Genomic DNA, 21,686 nt, shown 5'->3' on the forward strand with positions numbered 1-21,686 from the left:
AACAGGTCACTTTGGAACAAATTTTCTAATCTAATGTACTCTCCTGGGTGCAGTGTCTTCTATACACAGCGTCCGCGTGTTTCACTACCCCCCTTCACAGCCCCCCCTCAATACTGTTGTTCTAATCTTCTAGACTATTTAGTAGCCTCTTCTTATCCTCATCCAAGGAAAATACCGGTTTTGTCTCTGATATTCATTAGGTGATAGTCCAGATTAATTCAGATTTTGTTGCAGAAACACATCCTTTTTCCGCTACAAAGAAATCCCCACGGAAAATGCATACACACACGCATATGCACGTACACACACGCACACATAGTATGTAGAATGCCTTAAGCAAACTGTAGCTAACCACCTTATTAGTATTCCTCCCTCCTCTGTTTCACTTGCAGCAACAGAGGGCTGAGCAAAATGCAGTAGAACAGGGACAGAGACAGAGCTGGCAATCATCTCGGTGCAGGCTGCTGAATGTAGGGGGTGGGGGGGATGCAGCAAAGCAAGATTAATAACCTTGCCATAATCCTGTGCACCCTGGAAGGAGATACCTCTGGTGACTGGGCTGTTCTTGTCTTGATTAATTGGATTGAGTGAATGAGTGGCTGGCAATCCACCTGGTTTGCAGGCGACCCCCTGGTTTTGCTGCTCACTGAATTCTCTACCCATCTGGGAAGGTAACAGTGAGACGTACCATCTGCAGCACACACAGCAGCTATTGGAGGCTACTACTGACAGTTTTGCACTACAGTTATTTTGGTGAGCAAGAAGCCAGGTATATTGTACGTCGGGTATTTCTGTGCTCAAGCTACTGAATGTCACAGTCTGGTCCTTCAGCAACCCCCTACACTCCCTTTTCCATTTGCCTTTGAGTTTTGGGCTTACTTTTGGCATAGTCTCCTGGACGCATTTTACTGGGGATGGAAGAGCAGTAAATGGAACCTCTGAAAACTAATTGCTTTTCTTCTGTGTGACTTGATAAAGAGAAAAGCAAAAAGAGTAAAATCCAGCTGGAGGAATTCAGATTTCTTTCTGAGAAGTTTACAGAGGGACCACACAAAAGGTAAGTCCAGGGGTCTATCTATTCCTGTTTCCTTTTTTTGTTAACTGTTTGCTTGTTTTAGCTGGGGGGAAAAAAGCTAAAACATGAGTATCAATGTGGTGTTTGTAAAGTCTGTGCTAGTAATTTGTATTCCCATTTTTAGTGTCCGCCCCACCCCCCCTTTTTTTTTCCACCTTCTTCTCCCCCTGCCATTTGCACAGTAAAAATGCTTGCAAAAATAGTGATCTATAGTGCTGGAAAATGTTAGTTAGTTATCCTTTCATTTCAAAGATATTAGAATTTATAGGTAGAGAATTCTTTTTACTAAACCAGTTAAAATATTTGTAAAATATCTAGAACTGGAAGGAAATGCAGCTCATCCAATATCTTCAATGGAAGTCTCCATATTTTCATAAATCTTGTCCATTTTTTTCTCTGCATTTCAGTCAGCTCTGGAATGATGAATATGTAAGTAAAAAGCTGCTCCTGCTGCTGTTAGCAGAAGTAGAAGGTAGCAGAAAGGAAATATGAGGATCTGTGCATCACTTATGAAGTTCATCTGTTTGCTTCTCATTAACATTTTGAATGCTGCTGTTTTCTTTCTTTCTGGCTACAGAATTTATGGAATACGTTGGGCCAAATTGTAATAACTCACATAGAACAGAGAGTTAATTAAAAATGACTTCTTGTTGGCCCTTAATTTTTGGGATGGAAGTGCTACTAAGTGCTCAGTTGACCAAAGTAAATGTCTTATCCAGCATGGTTCATGACATTCCAGTGTTTCTGGAGATCTATCAATCATATGGCCACGGTGCTACTCAATGCTTTTACCTAGCATTTATCCTCCCCCTGTACCCCGTGACCCCACCTCCAATGCAGTTTCTGCAGGGAAAGTATGACTGTTGTAGCATTTCCCATCTTTCCATTAAATAATAGAAATAATGTAACATTGCATTGCAACACAATCATAGCTCTTGCAGTTGAGCTTTTTTTTTATTGCTGCACTGGTAGTACTTAGCATGCCCAAGGAGGTGAGAAAACCATCTGTAAATACATTTCAAAGATGCTTGGTTCTCCAAATGGAATTGCTAGGTACTCATTCCTCAATTATATGAATATGAATGACTAATATAGAAGGACATGGTATCTATTTGAAATAATAGCTGGTTATTTAGCGTAAAAAGAAATGGATTTAAATACAGTTTTACTGAATAATCAGATGTTGAGGGGCTTCTATTTGTGTGTATACATATGCAATGTATGTAAAGAAAAGAGAATTTACATAATATTTATAAATACAAGGTCACATCAAATAGGATAGACCTTTGATCTATTTGGTACAAAGAAGTGCAGTGACTCTTCTTGTAATAGATCCTGTGTTGTAAAGCTAAAAACTTAATGAAAATGCTCTGCTTCAGAGTAATCAAATCACTTCATGTTATTGCATCCTGTCAGTCAGTCCCTCTGTTTCCCACTGGTTTTGCATAACAGCTTTATAGAGGGATTATGGAAGAAAGGAGAAATCATTATAAGTCTGTTTCCCCCCATTTTCTGGAAGTGATGCTTTGTGTTGCAGGTGCCTTTACTCTATAAGATTATGATAAACAAACCTGTCTCTGGTCAGGATGCAGTTTGCCATAGTTTTCCCCTCACTGTACTTTCCTCAAGCTCCGTTGCATGTAGTACATTAATCTATTTCACCAGGCAATGAGGTACGCTCTCTTTTAATTATGGGGATCAGACTGTGTTTAATGAAGGCTAAAAAAAACCCAAACAAACCTCATGATTTTTAAATCCTTACCCTAGTTTTAAAATTGAAGTATGTAATGAGACCATCAAAGCAGAGGTGTTGACTGGATGAAAGAGTAGGGTGGCGGGGAGTAAGGGAGTAGGGGTGGTGGGAGTGGTGGGAATGTTCTGCCTGGCGATGAAACACTTTCATGTTCTGGAGAAAAAGACGGCACATTTGCTCTGCTAGTGTTTCTACATATTCTGATGTATAGGACATAATTTAGTAGCATTGCATGCCTTAAGCTGAGTGGGAGGGTAGTCACCTGTATGCTGGAAAAGAAAAGATGACACTGCTCTCTTGATATGGTGCCCAGATGCTATTAATCATCTATCTCTATTGATCATCAATCCTGCAGGAGTGAGAGCATTGTGATTTTTTTGCATGCAGTATTATCTCATTATACACTGCAGACTAAAGCAAATGGTGGTTATTTTACTCTTTAATAAATTATAAATTCACTGAAGAGGAAATCTCATGCTTCTATCTCCTCCCCCCCCCCCCCAGTATTTCTGTTAGTTTAGTAGATTTTGATTAGAACTTTTGCTGGGTTTCAATACTGACTTCCTAATTTGTCATATTTGCTATTTCCTGTTTTTGTTTGTACATTTTCTATTATACACAATATCATATGTAACATAACATGTTTTATCACAGGATCAGTTTTAGTTCTAATACCTTTGCTTTTTTTATGGAAAGAATGGACATGGGTAATAGTGCTAGCAGGTTTTGTACGGAAATAGGCTTTAGCACAAGTTGGACCATGTCCGTGGTTTTTTTTAATGTTCAGTTAAAAATAGTTGTGAAAAGACTGTTCAGTGTTTCATTTTAGTGGCTTTTCCATTTTAATTGTATTTCATAGTGTAACAGCCCATACACCTGCAGTCTCACCTAAGCTGGAAAACGCTTTCACCTCTGTACTGTTGGCTGCTTGTATGAGCTCAATCCACTATGCATACCTTCTCTTCATATTTCAGCAAGGCCTGCAAGGATATTGCAGTGAATGTATCATAGGTAAAATCTCTAATGGGTATATATAGGTACAATGAGATTTTCATGACCTGAATTCTCTAAATGTTGTTTTAAGAATAAGTGGAAAATAAAGAAAACGGATTTTTTTTTTCACTTGGTTCTAGTTAAATGAGCAGCTTCCTTTTCTCATTGCTGAAGTCAGCCAACTGGGCACTAAGTTTCTCCAGCACATGTTTCTGTGTTTCTAAGACCCGAGGTACTTTACACATGAATTCTTCCTTCTGAAACAACCTGGGCTGACAACTGGTAAGTCAATTTTGAAGGTCTGCAGTGGCATGCAAGCAAAGGGAGGAAGAGAGAGAGGAGATGTACCAGCAATTTCAAGACTTGAATCAAAAGAACAAGCTCTGTGGGATGGCAGAACATGCCGTTTTGATTGCTGACTCATAGTGTTGGTCTGCAATATTATCTTACACTAATGTGATGACACTGGGCCTGGCTTTGAAATAAGAAGCCAGAAAAGGGTACTTTGATCAGTAAGAGCACACTGCTTACAAATGTGGACTTCTCTAATGACAAATGATATGATTATTGGAAATTCCTGTGGATAGAGTTACTGTTCTTAAATCTCTTACTTTAAGAAAATTAATAGTAAGTAAAATTTACTACTTTTAGCCACTTAAGAAAAGAATATTAAGTTACAACTATGTCCTTTCAGTTGACAAATTCATTGAGTGCAGTAAATTAGTGTTGGGTTCCATCTGCCCCCCTTGTTCTCCTTCACATTTCTTTTCATTCCTTGTGAAAGGATAAGCTTTAGGAATGGAGGAGGCTCAAAACACAACATTCCAATTCCGAGGGTGGCAAAAAAACATGCTAGATAAACTCAAAACTCTTAAGCAGCAGATTAAAATCAATTAATTTTCTGCTTTCCTTACTCCTAGTTGGAACTGTGAAAGTGAAGTTTATTTGGGAGATTAATTCCTTAGTTTTTCAAAAGGACAGGCTGTTTAGGAAAGGCATTCTTTGTGGTGCTACCTGTTAATTGGCCTTCCACAGATTGAGGTAGCCAAGAAGGTATCCCTGAGCAATAAGAGTTCCTTATGTTTCTATGAATTTACTGCAAAACAGCCTGCATTTTCGTTGAGTTGTGTAACAAAAAACATGAGAAAATGTTGACTTAGACACTGTAGCTTTCAGGATTAGTCCAAAGAGGAGTCTTGGGAGCACAGTACATATATGCAGATAATTGCTTCTATAGGCTGTTACTGTTCAGGGTGGAAAGATAGTTACAGTGTTGTTCTCAAAGTTAAGATTCAAATGTGGTGTGCTGAATTTTCTACAGTTATTTCATATTGCTGGGGAGGAAACTTACTGTTTCTGTATCCTCAAAATCTGTAAGATGCTGCCTTGTAGGAGCTGTTGCTGCCAAACTTAGAGTGGTTATGTAACATAGAATTGTATTGATCCTGGAGGAGGCTGGTGGGCAGAGATTTCTTCAGAAACTGAAGACTTTCATTTTCAGAATATATACCCAGAGGCAGAATTGTAGCAAGGAATCTACATCTCTTCCCTGTGTATTTTGGAAAAAAACTTGTATGGACAATTTTTTTGTAACTTGCCAAATTTTCACTACTCAAATGGCCATCAATGGTAGGTATTCTTCATGTACTTTATCCATTGCAAAGGTTAGCAGAAACATCAGTATCAAAAAAAAAAGAGGCATACTTAAATGAGGTTCATTATTGCAAATATAAAGGACTTATGTTTCTAAACTTTTGACATAACTTTGAGCTTGCAGTCTGTGGCAGGGAGATTTTCCATGAGGCTCATTATTCTGAAGTCTTTGATAATTTAAGATGTTGTTTTGGTAGGTTAAATTTATGTCAAGTGCTCATGAAGTTCAGCACGTACTAGTAATTAGAGACTGTCAGTTCTAGTCCTGTTGTTCATCCTGTTTACAAAAGTAAGAACAGGGTTATATCCTTCTCTGTTTAGCTTCTCTGAAATGGCTGAATTGGTATGAAGTAAATATACAGACAAGTGATGTGGGAAGCCAGTAACTCTTTTTTTTTCCAAAGGTTTGCTTCATTTAATTTAACCTCCTGTGGGAGCAAGAGTCCTTCCCTTTCTATTGTTTAGTTGTAGTGGAAAATCTTATTAGTGCAACGTGGGGCTATAAAGCACTGGGCATTCCATGTAATGTTGGCTTTCTTTTCCTGATTTGTCTACTAGTATGTGATCTTTACTGTCTTTCCGGCTGTCCCAGAAAGTAACTGGTAAATGAGAAAGAAAAGCAACGCTTCTGCACTTCGTTTGCACTTCACCAGCTCATTAAACCAGTAAGACAACCTTTTGGAACTGGAATTATTAGGTAAAGCTAGGGATAGCACTCTTTTGCCTGTGTGATTCTTCTCCCCATCCCCCGTTTATTGTTCATCAGTAAAGCATTCTTGAAAGCACCATGCAGATTCTAGTTGAGGGGAAGGTTAATGTTCTGCGATTAGGCCTTTCTATAGAGCCTATCACATTGAGGCTGCGTTTGTTTCAACCTATCTTTATTTATAGGCTTTTCTCTAGAGCTACTCACTATAATAACTGTGCATTTCATGTAAACCTATATATCTTCACTATATTCCCAGTTATTTCAGGAAGAAAATGATCTACCTATGATTTACTTAAAACTTGCAAGAGTAGCCACCTTCTGGAAAGCAGAAGATTCAGTAGTAAAAACTGGAGGGAAAAGAATGGAATGGATGAACCTAAAGTAGGAAGGAAAAATAGCAGAAAGATTACATCAGAGAGAAAAGTAGTTTCATATTTTTTAAGGGTACAAACAGCGATTGCATTGTACAGACTGCACATAGACGAAAATTTTGCTTTTCCATGCAGTGAAAGTGTATTTTAGCAGTTTGGGTGTGGAAGAACGGGATTGTAGAATGTAAGCATCTCAAGCATATGCTTCAGAAAAGGCACTTAGTCAGGTCCCAAGTCTGCATTTTTATTTTGAACAAGGGTAGATTGAGCAAGGCTAATAACAAGAGTGGCATTATCAAAATTCCATCAGGGATTTGGATCTCTCTTGAAAAATCTTTGAAAATTTAAGCCTTGGACTCTGATAGAAAATTTGAGCTATAGTTCCTTAAATAAAGGATATATTTAGTAAGAATAAATACCAGGTAAGAACATATCTTCCTGGGAATACTGCCTCACTGCAGACTCTTCAATTATTGTATTGCAGTGGGGTTGTAAATATTAAAGTCATGTTCTCTATCTGTTCAGCTATGCAAACATTCCTCTCGGGTAGAAGTGCAATCTAGTTCTGAAAAAAAATGAAATAAGAGTTGTAGTTTAGATCACGTTTGGGTAAAAAGATTATGTGAACTGGAGGAGGGTGCAGGCCTGGAGAAACAAGATGCTTTGTATGGTTAGAAGTTGACAGGGATAAGTGCTAAACTTAAGTTTAGCAGTTGAATCGTTTGAAGAAATAGGAGTGATGAATTCATGCTAGCTAACATTTAGATCAGCTAAACTCAGGAACTATGAAGCAAACTGGGACATGTAGAAGAGGTAATTAATAAGAGGCAAACAAAAGCTTACTGTCCAGAGATAACATTCCAATAAAATGGCTGATGCATTGATTATTTGTATCATAAAAGAAGTATGAAGTAATTTAACTGAATGGGTAGATATTCTAATTCCTTTCTGGAAAACCAATATAATAATTTATAGAGTTTATGAGCTAGACCTTAGAATACTTGACTAGCAATTTTTATGTAATAACCCTCATGTCTTCCAGTGAAAAATGTAAGTAAAACAGTGTAAGCTTTGGAGATCCATAGTGACTAAAAAAATTGTGAATGGATTTATATTACCAGCTCTAGATTATGCAAAGAAATTTGGCTGAGTGAATGTACAGCTAGATTAATGTAACTTGGTTGTCAGTCAGTGGATAACCATGCATTTTCTTTATTCACTTCATGTTTCATATCACTTCTGATCCACATGGATTTTTTAACTCTGAATTTTCAGTGGATGCTTGTAGTGTTTAGAAGCACCTCTTTTTTTCCGGGTGACCTGCAGCAAAGTATCTGTATTATTTACTGAAAAACAATGTGGCCTCAATGGAGAAAGTATTGGCCTAGTCATTCTTGGCTGTGTCCTGCAAGTACCATGAGATTTAGCTGAGTAGTAAGGGAGAGACAGTACAGTCTGACTTGTTAAGCTTTCCTTTTCCTCCTTTGTCATTGATATTCAGGGCTTGCTGCAGTAACCTGATGCCCTCCTTTTACACAAGTCACAACCCTTTTAAACCACAAAAGATCCCTTCAAACTGGGATTCCCTTGACAATCAGTTTTCTATTTTATGCTGCTTTATGCAATACTGAAAACAGTGACAGTTGAGAGAGGTGAGTAGGAGACTTCTTATAAGTACTTGGCTTGGAAGTGTGTGCTTAAGGTTTTTAAGCTGCCTAAAAGAGACTCTTAATCTGCCTTAATTCTTTTCATTGTACTATTGTTCTGAAGTAGGTGGAGGTTGCGAGATCGTTCTTTTCCTTTAGATGAATAGAGAAGTTCCCGCCTGATTCCATATATATCAAGTCCATTCTGCATTGTGCAAGCTTGAGACACCACTTTCTTATATGTAAACCGTCAGAAGTCAGGGATTATTGCTTTAGATTTTTCCTATTTTTGGAAAGATGCAGCTGTTTTTCTATCTACATCTGAACTTCTTTCCTCTCAGGTGAGTATTTGCCACCAGGCAAGGGGTGTTAATTATGCTTTTCCCTCTACGGGAAGTGTTAGATAAGTTCAAAAAGAGAGGGTGGAATTTCCTTGATTATATGAGTTCCTTCTTGCGAAGACTTATGTGAAAATTTCCAAGAGTATTAGCTTCAAGATTAATTATGAAACACCTCATTTAACATATGGGATGTATATGTTCTGCTTAACATGTTTACAGAATGTAGAAAGACAGGGTATACTTCAGTATTTTGGACAGGCCTTTTACTGTATTTATGTAATGCAATTTCCCATTTGAAATCAAAGCTTTGCAGTGAATCATGATTACTTAAGCATTTCAATGAATATTCCACCTGGAACTTGAACAGAAGCTTTTGAGGCATAGCAGTGGAGAAACCTAACATATTCCATCACTCTTATTCCTGTGACATAAACCTACCTCTGCCTCTGGCTAGGGATGAGCCAGTGTGAAGTACTTCTGGTGCAGTCAGCAGGAAATATGCTCTCCTCCCACCTCCCCGCCCCCTTTGTCTTTACGGTTTTTGTTATTGGGAGGGAAACTTCAGAACCCAAATGTTATAAAGTAATGGTCTTGAAGATACAGAGAAAGTAGAAATGGATAAAGCTACTGCACTGATATTCCTAAGTGTTTTCTTTCCTAGTGGAAGAGTTTTGTGTTACATTGAGGGAGGAGAAAGTACTTTTTGGAAAGTAATGATTTTTCTGAATCTATGAATATTTGAAAAAATACCACATATTTCTAAATGAAACATAAGTAATTATTTTCTAAGGTTATTTTGTCCAGGTTAAATGTTTATTGTACAATCAATGTTCTCCTTTTTTATCAGAAACCATGACTGAGCTTTTAACACTTAAATTCTTTTACTTCTGAATGTTGTTGATAGTTATCTCTTTCCTTCTTTCTTTCTGCATTGTTTAACTGTAATTGGTGTACTAGAAGGCTGCTTTAGTGATCTTGTCCAGGCCCTCAGGCAATGGAAATGAGGAGGTAGTTCCAATAAGGATGTCAGTTTATGAGAATAAGCATTTGGCCTCCAGTTGTTGTTTTACAAATTATTGTCTAAATAGTACTTTTCAAATGTAGGTGCCATTTCTGCAATCTCTTCAGGCTCTGGCTGTTAAATTATTTAAGCCTAGTGGTAAGCACTATAAGAAGCAGTGAAGGAAAGGTCATTGAAGGAAGAAGAGCATGTTTTCCACAAAAGGTCCTGATGTTGCATTTGATTTTAGTCTGATAACATAGATACTAGAAAACATTAAGGATTTAAGGATACACTGGCTTTAAACCGTTGTTAGTAATGGAACTGGAAATTACCCTCTGTTAGTGTAATACTCTATTTGAATTTTTAATATTACAAAGGAAAGGAAATGCTTTAATTGTTTCACTTTCTAAAGCAAATGTTGAACATACAATTCTACTTTTTATGGAAACTATTTTGTTAGGAGGTAATACCTCTTAAGCAGCTAACATCTGGAAAAAGCAAAATGATATCATAGGTACACTAAAATGTTTTGGGCTAGACTGCTAGTGTAAAGCTATCTGGGTTTATTTTAACAACACACCTTAAGGTTTGCTACTTGAGATTTCGTGTTTTCCTTTTTCTTCTGCAGTTCTCCAGTGGCTCAATTTTATTTTTGTGACTTGTGGTTAATATTGAGAAGGAGTTCATGTGTGGATGATATGAAATTTTTACCTGAAATAAATAAAATAAAACCTCCCGAAACAAAGTATTTGGTTTAGAGAGGAGATATTGCTTTTATTCTGTGCAGGGTGCTGTGTGGAAGATCTTCCACAAAACTAGCACACCTGCTGAAGGCCTGGAAGGCCTGTTTATACAAAACCGATGCTCAAAACCTCACCTAGCTAATACAGTTGTTACTCTTATCTAATATATACATTAATTTGGTTACACAATTCTTCTTAACACAAAATTGCTTATTTCCTTTCCACATCCTTAATTAGGATAAGGATGTCCTACAGGTAATTCTTAAACAAGCACAAATTCTCCCTGTCTGATATCCCTTTCCTTGTTTCATCACACATTTTCAACATTGAGTCGATTAACTACTGAGTTCATAATTTTCTTAAGTGTCTACATCCCTGAGCAGAGGTAAGGATGTTTATAGAAGATAATAAATGTCTGTATGTCTGGGCAGATATTAGGATGTTTGTAGATAATAGTAAGTGTCTGCATCTCTGGGATCAGGATGTTTGTAGTAAATAAATGAGGTAAATGAGGTGAAAAACTCTTACCCCTTGGGTAATAAAATGAAACTAATAGTTTTTGCCCTTGCTTTTGCCCCAGATCAGGAGTCTTTCTTGAATTCCATTGTTTATGCAGTCTTTGCCTCCAAACAAAACAGATAATAATAATAATAATAAATAATATTCTTATTGCTGTACTCATTAGACACACTAACCCCCTATAGAATAGGCAATATGTACTATCTTTAAATCTAGGGTAGTGCTCCGGCCCTTTTGATCTACTATAACTATATGCAGATACTTTGCAATCTGTCTTGCTTGCTTTTGATTTCTCTATGACCTATTTTCCTGTAGGGTAAAGCATGTATAGATTTATATACTGTATAGACTACTAAAACTGTAATTGAACTATTGCATTTAGCTGGTTAATTGCTCCCCCAGCACCTGGCTACTATCCCTCAGGCCAGAAATGAGAAGCTTCCTCGCCATCACCTTGCGTACTCCTGACACTTGTATTATTTCTGATTAAGTTACTTTTAACCTATTACAGTAACAAATATCTTTAATAGTATTTCATTATACATACAATGCTGCAAGTTTCATAAGAAGAATAAATGCTTTTGCTTTCTTGGTCTTTCAATCTCTACTTGCAGGCATTCAGCAAGCAGTAATTATTGTTTTTAATTTATTGTTGAATGGCTGTTAAAATTCAGTCATTTCATGAGATAAAGCAATATCTCCCTTTTGAGATCATAGTATTTAACTAGGCAGAACTGGATCAAAACAGGACTACATTGACACACAGTAAGGGTCAAGGCTATGGTTCAGATAGGTCTTTTGCTACCTGTTATCTTTAAAGCCAAAGTTGTTCTATTAAGCTGCTCCTCCAGAGACAAAAGTGAGGATCAGAACATTGGTCTTGCCTTACTGCTGCGTTCTGCATTACCTTCAGTGGCCAAATAAGTTTAAAATTATACTGCAGTAGTGGACAGAAATGACTCATGTTGGAAACACCTACATCTCAGCTACCTGAACAAGATCTGACTACAGCTGATGCAACTGCCATTCACGTGGGATGAGAGGACAAAAAAGCTGGGTCATCATATCAAGCCTTCATGTCATTCTAGAGTACAGGGAGGAACTAGACTATTAGCAAGGCTAGTTTTGCTTTCATTTCTAAACATTGCCATTTCTAAGTTATTGTTTTTCCTCATATGCTTACTTGTCCTATGCTGGTAAGGATGGAGATGAAATATGCAAGTAACTTCTGACTCATTCTCTTCCACACTAGCTAGTCCAAGCCTAATTTGAGAAGCGTTAAGCAAGAGTTGATTCACTAAATCAACCATGAGGTTCAGACTTCCTGTATCAGAGGTTACATCTCACTTTACCACTGTTTGCACAGCCCCTGGTTCACAGTGGGTGTGAGGCTCCTGCCACAGTCTGTACAGCAGCTTAGACTAAAACATCATGCTACAAATCATGCTCTGGAATTGCAAGGTTGATTCCCTCAAGATTTGAAACAACAAAACCAGAACTGTGGGATCATTTTGTACAATAGAGATGAATATTACAAAACCCATGTAGGTGTTTTGCTGCTTTAATTACTTTGTAGCTGTCTAGGGAAACCAGAGGATTGGCACTGCTCTCTGAGGAAGGACACTAATAGGTGAAACCCATAACAGAATCACAGAATGACAGAATGGCTTGGGTTGTAAAAGACCCTAAAGATCGTCTAGTTCCAACCCCCCTGATATGGGCATGGATACCTCCCACTAGATCAGGCAGCTCAAGGCCCCATCCAACCTGGCCTTGAACACTTCTAGGGAGGGGGCATCCGCAACTTCTCTGTGCAACCTGTTCCAGTGCCTCACCACACTCATTGTGAAGAGTGTCCTCCTAATGTGTAGTCTAAATCTTCCCGTCCCCAATTTATAGCCATTTCCCCTAGTCCTATCACTACATGCCTTTGTAAAATTCCCTCCTCAGCTTTCTTGTAGGGCCCCTTCAGGTACTGGAAGGCTGTGGTAAGGTCTCCTCAGAACCTTCTCTTCTCCAGGCTAAGCATCTTCAACTCTCTCAGCCTGTCCTCACAGCAAAGGTTCTCCAGCCCTCTGATCATCTTTGTAGCCCTCCTCTAGACCTGTTCCAACAGTTCCATATCCTTCTTATGTTGAGGATTCCAGAACTGGACACAATACTCCAGGTGGTGTCTCACAAGAGAGGAGCAAAGGAGCAGAATCACCTCCCTCACCTTGCTGGCTCTGTTTCTTTTGATAAGGTTGGCCTTCTGGGCTGCAAGCGTGCATTGCCTCAAATAGTCTGAATAGTCAGACCTTGCATCAGTGTTTGAGTTTAGAGACCCTATGGCAGTCCAGCCAACTGATTCCAGAAAAGGGTCTGCTTGCAGTGTTTGGTAGCAAGCATTTTAAAGAACGTAAGGTTATGGTGCATGAATCTGAAGTCACAGATCTGAAGAACCTCTGCCCCTTCAAAGGATGTCCATATGGCATTTAAAGGATATGAAGATAATAGTCTTCCATCAAAAAGTAACAGTACCCCATGATGATTATTCTTAAATTAATGGAATATAATAAAACATTAGCATAGTACTATCCTGCAAAACTTGTTGAACTGCCCCATAGAATTTAATGTTTGGGATGTAAACTCTATTAAACTTGGTGGGAGAATCCAAAACCAGAAGACTGATTAGAAAGCAAGCAGTTGTTTGGGTTGTTTTTTTTCCCATGGTACATATTCCTCACAGAGCAATTTAGGATTTTATGTAAACTTGAAGCACAGGAGAACAGTATAACTTTTTTACCCCATCACTTCTTTTGTGGTAGAGAAGATATATTTAAAATGTAAACTATACTCACTGTTAACATTACTTTTATATTTAAGGTCTCATTGCATTAGATAAAATGAATATCACAATTATGTAATTGTGAGTGTGTGAAATGGGGCAGGAAGTTTCATAAAGAACTTTGTTGAGCTTCATAAAGATCATAAAGAACTTTAAAGAGATTTGAATTTTGTTTTTGCAAATGAATGCACTAAGAATTTCCAACTTGTTAAGAGGTGAAGTAACTGGTGTGGTTTAAAGCTTTCACTTCTCAGACACGATAGAGGGAAAACTCAAACTGAATGTATACATTCACTAATATGTGTATATATATGCTTCCTCTGCAAAGTTATAAAATAAAAAAACCACCTCCGAATTAGAATAAGATGAAGCGCTGAATCCTTCAAGAAAGCCACTACCATCCTCAGCATAAATCTAACTACAGTTTATATAATACAATCAATAACACTTCCATCTTGTTATGATGTTCTGTCACTATCAGAACAAGGTTATGTCTGTATCAAAATATTTTGGCTACTTTGCTTTATGAAATAACATGAGTTAACTTCACATTTTGATCTTGAATCTTCATAAAGAAAGACACCATTCTTGTCTCTGTGTTCTTCATTGTTCTCTTAACACTGCACAACACTCCTTTCCAGACTTTGGTCAGGGAGTAACACAATGTTTATTTAGAAATGCATTCCTGATTTCATGTCTACATCTAGAAATAATCTGCATATGTGTGTGTGCGTATATATATACACACACTTATCTATTGCTTCAGGACCTTCAAGTGTTTCTGTCATACTCTTCCTACAACAGAAGCAAATTTCCTGTTCAAAACATTAGATCTTCTTGTATTTCTGAGGTGAATGAAACAAAGAAACTTATACTTAATAGTTTAATTTAACCATTAAGGCAGATACACTTTATTCAGCGCTGGAGAAGACTCGGGATTTGTCCTCAGAGTGCTTCTGCCGAGCAGTGATTTCACGGAAAATTTATATACAAGATTGTTTTCAAATTCATACTTTTTCTTCGAAATGACAACTGTACTTTATTCCGGGAACCTTCTTGCATATCCAGGGGGAATGCAATTAGGTCGGCTCAGAGTCGTTAAGGTGTGGCCATATCTGAGTGGTCAATCTCAACGACTCTGAGTGACAAAGGATAAGGGTCGTTAAGGCTATTTTAGTTGATCTTGCTTCTAACACATTACAGTTGATGTTCCATCCCACCATTTACAAATCACCGTTTCATGAACAACTGTCCGATTTTTTAGATGACCTTTTCTTTTTTTCTTTTTCTGCAGTCTGTGGAAAAAAGGTCAAGTTTCAGCTAAAGATTTGGAACCAGTGTTTCCCCTTCCCCCCTTGTCTCCAAAAATTACTTCCAAGATTTGCTTACCATAGCCCTTTGCCTCCTCTCCTGTTCAAGAAAATGTGAGTGGCGTTTCCTCTAGCAAGTCTTTTTGAAAGATTGAATCTGTAGCTAAGCATTAAAAGACAGCATTTCAGTGAGCCCTGTCTCCGCTTTAAATCTTTCAAGCTTTTCCCTTTGCTGTTTGTTCTGCACTCCTTCTTGAGATTTATCATGACTGAAAGTAGACAGTTTACAAATCAGTTTGTTTTCTTGGTGACCTGGCACTGCTTTATGCATAGCACTTAAAGAAGCGTGATTTCTAAATTGAATTTATGATGGTGCAACATAAGCCTTGGGAACACTAAGTCACCGGCAGGGCTCGTGAAGCATGGGTTCAGCAGGATTTCTCTCACCTAATTACAACTTCAAAGGGAATACAGGGGGCGAGAAGCCCCGAGGGGAATGGGGGGTGGGTGCTGGCACTGGTGCTGTGCTTGTCGCTGGGCACCAGGTGCTGCTGTGGGGCTTTGCTCCCTGTAGCTGGGCGGGTCTGGGCTCCTTCCGAGATCCTCCCAACGCTGCCTGCTTACCTCATTAAAGCCGAGTTCCTCTAAGCAAACATAAGGCGATGGTTCTAACAACTAATTATTTCATTAAGCTGCGTCTATTGAAGTAGCTTAATATGCTTACAGCCAAGTACATCAACCCAATAAAAAAGAGGTAAAATGTGTTTATTACCTCTTGCAATCCTCCTCTTCCTATAACAATAACTTCTCTAATACAGAAATTTAATTTCATTATTAAGCTTTTCTGACCTAGAAAGTTAGCTGAAGTTCAGGGTATTTGATACTCTGCTAGGAAGAGACGTTGGTGAAAGTAACTCGAATTTACCGAGCCTGTTCATGAAGTAGGGAAGGAATTGAGAAGCAGAACCGTAATCCAAGCTTATTTCCACACTAATCCATCACAAAAGAAGGCCTTAATCTCTAGAGAAGATATCAGGAGGCTTTTGTTTGTGGTGTATGAGTTTTGATCACTCAGTCTGATCTTCTTTGTTCGTGTGTTACTGGACTGATGAATGTGAATAACCAGTAAGCTCTCTCTGCCCTTGTTTATTGGGGTTGCAGAGGTTACTGTTTTAGGTACTTGGTTCCATGACTGAGACTAAAACAATCGTGCAACTATAATGAATAATGGTTAATTACACCTTGGAACAATGAAAACACTTTAAAATTATATATAAAAAAAATTTCTCTTTCCTAGATGGAAGAATACAGATGTTCCATCCCCCCTTTTATTTCTTCCTCTATTTTTTTTTTCCTGCACTGTTTGCTCCATCTCTTGGTTCTTTTGCAAGTTGGATTTCATTAGTGTGAAGTGTTAGAAAGTAGATGACAGTACTTCTGATCTGCAAAGTGCTTTTCAAGACAGTGTCTTGTTTAGTGTCTAGATCCACAATGAATATTTCCTCTTGAGAGAGAGAGACTAGCTGAATGCTTAAGCTAGAATAGCTACTAAGGTAGGTTTTCCTTAGGAATCAGAATAAAATGCCATTGAGATAAATATCAAATGTTCAGAACCCTTGTTTCATGATTCATATAGCTTTTAGTGTATATAATTACATTACTTTCAACAAGCTCATGTTTTTAAGGTGGTTCTAAGGAGAAAACGTCTTAAAGTTGGAAAATCTGAAATCTTCAGTTCTATCCTAAATGAAAGCTTTTCACCAAAGTGCTATGGCAAAGGACTAAACTTTGTGCAGAGTCCATAGCTGTTAAATATTGATGTTGTATTTCATCATTTCAGTTTAAAACTAGCCCAAATTTAAGTTATGACTATAAAAATGAAACCTAAGTCTATATCAGAAATCTGGTCATGTCCAGTCTCTAATTCTTTGGAAAGTTATAACTTATCTGTAGTGTATTTCACTAGCAATATAACAGAGTATGTGACTGAAATTAATAACTTTTATTTTCATTTTTGTGTTAATCAACATGATTATTGAAGTATGATATCTTGTTATTCTTGCCTACCATGTATAACTACTGTTGCATTACAAAGTTCAGTAACTTGAGCCCATTTACAGATGGACTAAGTGATTTCATAAGTCATTAGTGCTTATGAATCCAGCAGTATGAAAAAACCCTACTATTCTACCCATTTTAGTGCAAGCATGATTATGTTTATACTCTGGAAATACAATGTGTTCTCCTTCCCCTGTTAAGAAAGAAAATAAAATAATCCATACCTGTAAAATATTCTTGACATTTTGTAAGCTTAGAGAGAATAGTCTTGAAAATCTTTCAGGACTATCTTGAAAAACTTTACAGAAACAGGACTGTTTTCTGTCTGGATTTCTTTCAACTATCAACGTTTCTTTGAGAATCACCAGCCTTTGCTTTTCTGAAAACACATTACTCTTTGCGGCAGCTGCTAAAATGGCAGCTGGTGCCAGGACTTTATATGTATATGAAAGGCCATGGCACAAATCAAAACCATATGCACAGACTGTAATACATCTGTTACTCGTAGTGAGATGCATTAACATGATGGAAGTGACCTTAATTTTAATATACGCATGGGAAAGGGGAAAAATATTTACTTTCCAGACAAAAAATACTATTGAGATATTGGCAATTCTAGTGGTTTTGTGTTGGGGTAACACTTTAAGAGCACCTTGCTACAAGGCTAATGCTCATCCATTCATTGCATTTTCATAAAGGTAATCACCTTGGACATATGGGGTATTCTGTGAGTTAGAAGTCCAGTGCAACACTGAGTGCTTTGATTGTCTGGATATTAAAAATGCCCCTTTTGCATATTTAAATTGTGCATGTAAAATAAACTTGTAATGGAATGTGCCATGGTTTACCTCTGTGCCACAAGTATTTATTTTTCTTTTTCTTTAGGATGTTTAAGAATGAAGAAATAGATTATTACATGGCAAGGTACTTCCATATAACTCTAGGACTAGAACAAAGGACTGAATTAGAAAAAAAATCACATTATATTTTTTGTCTTTAGCTATAAAGAAAGTAATATCAGTATCCAAAAGATGTAGTTTGCAGCTCTGTAAATGATCCTTTGTCCCACTTAAAACTGGCCCTTACTAATAGTTTGTGTACTTGGCAGTGATTTTAGAGGTTTTTTTGAAAACAATTATTTGCTTCCACTTAATTCTTACTTTTTTGTTATCTACATAAACTTTGTACTTTTCTGGCATTTTTCATCTTCTAGAAATCTTACTTGACATTTAGCAAGAGATGTTTGTAAGAATGTCAGATTGATAAGAGTTGTTTGCTCATGTCTCACCATGTTAATTCATCTGAAGAATATCTGTTGTTAACAATCATAATTATTATGAAATGGTTTAAAAAGGCACGCTTATTGCTGTACTTTGGAAACATGCTTTTGAGCTACTGGTTACACACTAGTAATACTTGGCACATCACATTGCTTTTTATCTTCAAAGTGCTTACAGATACTGATTAATTAAATGCATTAGGGAATATGGATTAGAGGCTTTCTGTAGGTCCCTTGGCTGGGGCAGTTTCTTTGTATTTTTGAATATTTAGGTTCATAACGACATGAAACAGATATAGACGTGACCCTTTGCTGAAGACTTTCAGACTTGATTTCACTTTACTGTATAACCTGTGGGAATTCAGTACCTATAAAACCTTTCTTCTTTGGTAAGAAAAGAGAGCACAGGTGTGGTTACGTAAGCAAGATGAGGCAGCAGAATCACCTTACTGAAGATGCTGGAAGCTGCAGAGTGTGAGTGAGAAGTTTCAGGAGCCTTGGGAAAATCAAATAAATTGAGTTTTGGAGCTACAAATATGCAGTACTTGCAATAAAAGTGACTTGCGGTTGCATTTCTGAATCTCGTAGTCCTTTAGTTTTTACCTAGGATCTCTTTAATCAGGCAAATTCCTGGTAATAGCTATTCTGCAAAGAAAAATGGAAGCAAAGGCAGCTTGCTGGGCATAACGGAATTAACATATTCTTTCTAAAGTTTCTTAGTTAGCCAGGCATGGGATGTGTAAGAAGCAAGAGGTTCCTGTGCTAGATTGAGTACCTTTTACTTTATTTTAGCCTGGAGAAGAGGAGGCTGAGGGGAGACCTCATTGCTCTCTACAACTACCTGAAAGGACGTTGTAGAGAGGAGGGTGCTGGCCTCTTCTCCCAAGTGACAGGGGACAGGACAAGAGGGAATGTCCTCAAGCTCCACCAGGGGAGGTTTAGGCTAGACGTTAGGAAAAAATTCTTTACAGAAAGGGTCATTGGGCACTGGAACAGGCTGCCCAGGGAGGTGGTTGAGTGACCTTCCCTGGAGGTGTTTAAGGCACGGGTGGATGAGGTGCTGAGGGATATGGTTTAGTGTTTGATGGGAACGGTTGGACTCGATGATCCAGTGGGTCTCTTCCAACCTGGTTGTTCTGTGATTCTGTGATTATGCAGACAGTACTGGGCAGATATGTAATTGGATAAGTACCTGAGTCCAGGCTCTACAGACTATTTCTTCTAATTGGTAAAAAAATTGCTGCATAGTAATCTAAGTGATACTTGGACACTATGTTGGGAAAACAAAGCATACCTTTGGTCATCTGACTCTCAGTATTGAACATACCTGGCAGAGAATGGGACAATATGTCTTACCTATGTATTTCATGTGTATGATAGCACTGAAGCTAGAAATCATGGTGTAGCTAAATAACTACTACAAATGCAAAGCTCTTTTCCTTATGTTTTTGAGAGGCCATTGCATTTGTGGAAGTATATTTGCATTGGTCATCCTTTTAGTTTGTGGCAGAGGGAGAAATTTCTACTTTCCTTATATTTCTCTTTACATTTGGAGGGAGATGACTGCAAGTGAGTTTCAGTACATGAATTTAGAGTCATCATAAACTGTAAAATTTGCTGTTTGGGCATTTATATACACGATTGCCAAGAATTATGAAACAGTGTTTAGCTGATTAATATTCCTAGTTAACTAAAATCTGCTCAGAACAGCTGTACTGAGCTTAAACTGTGTGACACATTTGAGCCTTTTAAATTTAAGAGCAATTATCAGGATATCTAAAATATGGATTTTTTTTAGACCTTGTGCATCCTTTTTGCATAAGCAAGCAGAAGTCACTGAAAAGTTCTCTGCATTTACTAATTCTTATTGTAGCATTAATAGCTATGTTTGTGTCAAAAGTTTTGCATGCATAGTAGTTGACTCTTGGTAGTCTGACCTTTATTTGGACACATGAATAAGAACTGAGCTTTTAAAAACTCAGGCCTCCCTCTGGTACTTTTTATATTCAGCTATTTTATTTTACCTTTACATCCTCCCCTCCCCTGCTTCGTGTAGCTGCACTTTTGGACTAAGTCTTGCTTATGATCATGAGACACTCCGGGTGCTCACTGACATAGTTGGGAAAACATTGTCCCTGTATCTCTGAGTTGAATTTTTAGCCAGCCAGGTGTTGCTTTTCTTTCGGGTCCTGAGGTGCTGATGAATATTTAATGGGAAGATCATCCACCTTTCTGTTAGTTGCTAGCTTCCAGTGAGCTTTAGTTCCCACTTTACAGCTTGTGTTTTGGAGAAGTTATCTGAAATGACTTTGAATAGCATTTGTTGACTTTCTGGCTCTGAGTGAGACATCCAATTTGAAGGAGGGGGTGATTCACAAACCAATATATAGAGCTTCAAGGCATGCCTTTTCATTCATGTCTACTCACCTATATAGTGGTGCCTCATTTTGTCAGAAATTATATTCATTTTGAGAATGATTTCTGGTGAAATGGAGCTTATGGAGGTGGAGACCAACCCACTTCAAGGCTAAGATGTAGGTAGATCAAAGGACAGCCTTGTATAGCTGTGGGCTTGGAAAGATGTCAGAGTGGTGTCTGTCCACAGAAGGATCAGCTATACTCATGTCATTTTTGGCAGATATCCTGATTTGTTTTTAAAAAGCTCCAATGATGAAGACTACACAGACACCCTAAGCAAATTTGTCCTTTATGTGAAGCTAGTGAGCTGTCATTGAGAAGTTGCTTGTAGAGCTTGAATATTATTAATACAACTGACAATATTAGTGCTGTCGGTGCCCTCATGCATGCACCAACACACTCATCTGTATTCCCATCAGAATGATGATTTCACAGATTATGGTCCTTCAATTAGAGCATGGCAAATTCTGCCAAAGATTGACATTCCCAGGTCCAGTGCAGTTTTGTGTATCCTCGTGGACTATTGCTCGGAAACCTGAGTGTTCAGTTTCACTCTGGGCTGATTCTGGGAGATTGCAGGCATTTCTTCTAGACCTTGATTGAGGAAAGAGGCAGCTACTAAGGACAGTCATGTGAAAAACTTGTATTTAGGATTTAATTTCTTCCTAGTATCTTGTGGTTTGTTTGCTAGAGGGATCTTACCTCTAGCAACCGAGTATATTTTCATAAACAGCAAGTAATGGATTTGATGATACTTTATGTGAGTAGGGATAAGTTTCAATACCCAAACGGAAGGGATACCTAATAAGTGATAAAAGCAGATGGCACTGTCATTATCAGAGGAAAACAGCTAAAGAAGTTGCTTGAGAGGGGGAAATGAATCAAAGAATACTGTGCGTAAGTATGCTCTCAGCTGGTTTTACATACGTATCATTTTAGATTCATATCATACCTTCTTATGCTGATTTTGCTGCTTTGCTCTGCTTTC

General features: G+C 37.8%; 1 protein-coding gene across 3 annotated transcripts in view; it reads left to right on the plus strand.

Moving 5' to 3' along the window:
- The first annotated feature begins 411 nt into the window (after positions 1 to 411).
- LRRC4C (leucine rich repeat containing 4C) overlaps positions 412 to 21,686 on the plus strand; it is a 548,021-nt gene continuing 526,746 nt past the window's right edge. For all 3 annotated transcript variants that reach the window (XM_069858064.1, XM_069858060.1, XM_069858062.1), the window contains exon 1: positions 412 to 1,057. The gene's annotated coding sequence lies outside the window, so the exon portion shown is untranslated. The remainder of the gene's footprint in view (positions 1,058 to 21,686) is intronic.

Source organism: Phaenicophaeus curvirostris, chromosome 5 (assembly GCF_032191515.1).
Source record: "Phaenicophaeus curvirostris isolate KB17595 chromosome 5, BPBGC_Pcur_1.0, whole genome shotgun sequence".
Taxonomy (NCBI): domain Eukaryota; kingdom Metazoa; phylum Chordata; class Aves; order Cuculiformes; family Cuculidae; genus Phaenicophaeus; species Phaenicophaeus curvirostris.